The sequence below is a fragment of the Chiloscyllium plagiosum genome, unplaced genomic scaffold, assembly GCF_037043375.1.
Source record: "Chiloscyllium plagiosum isolate Xiang-an unplaced genomic scaffold, Cpla_swu_hap1 HiC_scaffold_18, whole genome shotgun sequence".
NCBI classification, from domain to species: Eukaryota; Metazoa; Chordata; class Chondrichthyes; order Orectolobiformes; family Hemiscylliidae; genus Chiloscyllium; species Chiloscyllium plagiosum.
In genome coordinates this window covers 97,860,890-97,864,633 of record NW_028270156.1, presented here as the reverse complement: position 1 = coordinate 97,864,633, position 3,744 = coordinate 97,860,890, and the positions used below count along the sequence as shown (strand labels likewise).

General features: G+C 42.9%; 1 long non-coding RNA gene across 1 annotated transcript; it reads right to left on the bottom strand.

Moving 5' to 3' along the window:
* Window positions 1–2,205: 2,205 nt before the first annotated feature.
* Window positions 2,206–3,744, bottom strand: LOC148147089 (uncharacterized). The gene is made up of 3 exons (XR_015760049.1): window positions 3,649–3,744; window positions 2,365–2,417; window positions 2,206–2,255 (listed from the first exon to the last, which is right to left on the bottom strand). It is a non-coding gene; the product is annotated as an uncharacterized LOC148147089 (long non-coding RNA).

The following is a 3,744-nucleotide window of genomic DNA, read 5'->3' as shown; positions in this document are numbered from 1 at the left end:
TGGAGGCAATCCTTCCGAATGTATTGACTAACTGGACTGAGCCTGTTTACATGCAGCCCTGTTAGTAGTGCTGTAATATTCTAAGTTAAGAATCACACAACACCGGTTATAGTCCATCAGGTTTAATTGGAAGCAAACTAGCTTTCGGAGCACCGCTCCTTCATCAGGTGAGTGTGGAGGGCACAATTCTAAGGCACAGCATTTATAGCAAAAATTTATAGTGTGACGTAACTGAAATTGTCTATTGAAAAATACCTTGGTTGTATGTTGAGTCTTTCATCTGTTTGAATACCATGATAGTTTCACTTCTTTCATGTATAAATCACAAAACCTTTCTTTCAAAAGTTGCATTCCTGACAGTGGCCCATCAAATCACTCATTGTATTAGTCACTGCACAGTCTCAACAAAGGAATGAAACTGGATGGACCACATTACATCTACCAATGCACTGGAAAATACAACAACACAATCAGCCCTCTTGACCCTACAACCTCTGTCTCACTGTGGGCCAACAGCAGTACCAGAACTGTACCCCAGCCCAATTTTGTAATCTAATGGCCTGGTATATCCCCCACTCAACCATTAACATCAAGCCAGGGGAATCAACACTCCTTCAATGGAGAGTTCCGCAGGGCATGCCAGGAGCAATACCAGACATACCTGAAAATGTGGCGCCAACCTGGTGAAGGTACAGTGCAAGCAACACCAAATAGAACTATGTGATCCAACAACCAGTGGATCAGATCTGAGCTCTGCAATTTTGTCACACCTAGTCAGGAATGGTGATGGGCAATTAAACAACTCACTGCAGGAAGCATCACAGATATCCCCACCCTTAATGATGGAGGGGCCTCACACATTCATACAACAGATAAGACAACAGCATTTTCAGCCAGCAGTGCCAAGTGGATGAGGCTTCTCCATTTGTCCATGACATCACAGATGTGAATCGAATTGGTTGAAAACCCATTTCAAATCAGATCAAGAAATGGACAAGTAGTGTAAAGGCTATGGGCCCTGCTAGCATTGTGGCAATATATACTGATAGCTGTGCTCCAGAGCTTGCTGAAAATGTGTTGCTGGAAAAGCGCAGGCAGGTCAGGCAGCATCCAAGGGGCAGAAGAATTGACGTTTCGGGCATGAGCCTTTCTTCAGGAATGAGTTTCTGAATGCTGCCTGACCTGCTGCGTTTTTCCAGCTACACATTTTCAGCTCTGATCTCCAGCATCTGCAGTCCTCACTTTCTTCTCCAGAACTTGCTGCCCACCAAGACAAAAAGTGCTCCAGCACTGGCATCTACCGATATTGGGAAATGTTTCCCAGTGTTGTTCAACACAAAACCTCCATCAGTCCACACTCGCTCAGCAGTGAAGTGATAGACGTTGTCATCGATAGTGCTGTCAAGCACATGCTCACAATAACCTGCTCAGTGACGCCCAGTTTGGGTTCTTGCAGGGCCAATCAGCTTCCGAGCTTGTTACAGACTTGATTCACAAACTGACAAACAGCTGAAGGTAACAGCCCGTCCCACTCCAAGACCACTATTTCGACTTCAGTGATATCATCTGACCTCACCACAGTCTCAGCTAATTTAATGAAATTCTCATTCATTCATTTTATGAACTCTAGATTTCATTATCTAAACCAACTCCTGGCCAGCATCCCACAATCACCCTCCCTATAATCTCCAGAATATTGAAAACTCTACTGCCCAAGTGTTCACTTGTACCAGAACTTGCTGATCCATCAAAAGGCTCCCATTTATAAGCAACAGCAATTTACTTTCACACCCTTGACTTAATTCCTGGCTGTAATCATTCCTATCTCCATGCACCAGACACACTTTCACATCTCAATAACTCATTTCAGTTTAGACTCCCAATGATATGTTTATTTTTGAGTTCAGCTGTGTGACTGTTTCTACAGATTCCAAGGCAACACGGTCTGGAATTCCCACCCTCTAAGATCTGCTTTCTTCCTTTAAGTCATTCCTGAAAAATTGCTTATTTCGCAAAGGTTTGGTCACCGGACATAATATTCTCCATCTGTAGCCTTATGAATATTTTGTGAAATTAAAAATGTGTTGATTTATACAGATATCTTCTACTCTTCACTATCTCTGAGTGCATAATCTGTAATGTCTCCTACCCAACCACGTTGTGGGAGCACCTTCACCATACAACTGCAGCAGTACAAGGAAGTCAAACATCACCTTCTCAACAGGCAACAGAGCTTTGGCCTTGATCACTGGTATCTGTGGAAGGAGAAATACACATCATGTTTCAGGGAGTGCAATATGATTTATGGGGGAATGAAAATGGTGCAGAATTAGACTGTCAGAAATGGAAGGAAAATCCACTCACTTATTGGAAAAAAAAGAACTCTTGACCGTCAAAGATATTGTGGAAAAAATAACCTGATAATAGCGTATATGGTCAGGAGCCAGGCAGCAGTGGACAATTCATTTACAAAGAGGACTGTGAACGTAATAGTAAAATACTACACAGAGCAAAAATACACACGAGAGACTGAGAAAGCTAGATAACAAACAAGTGGACATCAAGGAGCCCAGAGATGAATCAGAGCAATGTTCACTTTTATGATCCCACAGTCAGATGTCTAGCACAGAAATAGACTTTTTGGTCCAACCCATCTTTGCCAACCAGATATTCTAACCTAATGTATTCCCATTTTCCAGCACTTGGCCAACATCCCTCTGAACCCTTCCTATTCAAATGCCTTTGAAATGTTACAATTTTAGTTGCCCTTTAGGCTCCTTTTGAATTTCCCACCCCATCCTAAACCTATATCCTCTAGTTCTGGGGTCTACCAACCCTTGTCTACTTACGCTATCAATGTCCCTCACGATTTTTATAAGCCTCTATAACATCACACCTCAGCCTATGACACTGCAGGGAAAATGGCCCCAGCCTATTATGCCTCTCCCCGCAACTCATATCCTCCAACACTGGCAACATCCTTGAAAATCTATTCTCAAACCTTTCAAGTTTCAGTGCCTCCTTCTGATGGGAGGGAGACCAGAACTACACATAATATTCCAAAAGTGACCTAACCAATGACCTGTCCAGCTCCTTTACCCAATGCTCTGACCAATAAGGGGAAGCATACCAAATGCCTTCTTCACTGTCGTATCTACCTGCAACTCTACTTTCAAGGAAATATGAATCTACATTCCAAGGTCTCTTTGTTCACAAGATTTTCCAAGATCTTACAATTCAGTGTGTGAGTCCTGCTCTGATTTGCTTTTCTAAAATGCAGCACCTCACATTTACCTAAATTAAACCCTATCTGCCACTCCCCAGCCCATTGTTCCATTCGATCAATATCCCATTGTACTTTGAGATACCCTTTATCACTGTCCACAATACCTCCAATTTTGGTGTCACCTGCAAACTTACTAACTGGACCGCCTCTATTCACATCCAAATCATTTAAATGAATGAAAAAACAAATCCAGAAAAAAAAATCCATTTCTCTGGGTGTGAATATGCTCTGTGCAAATCCTGCCCTGTGACTCCCTACCAGAGAGGGCTGCACATGCGTCCCGCTGAACTTTGCCCCCAACAAAGCTGGCGGCTGCACGGGTCCAGTGAATCGTTGCCCCGAATAAAGATGGTGGTGCTTACTCGAATCAATCGCTGGATGAGGCATTTTCCCGTTTACTGCAAAAACGGGACTGAGTTTCAAATTTGTATTTTCGATGTGCACCAAATGTCTGTAAA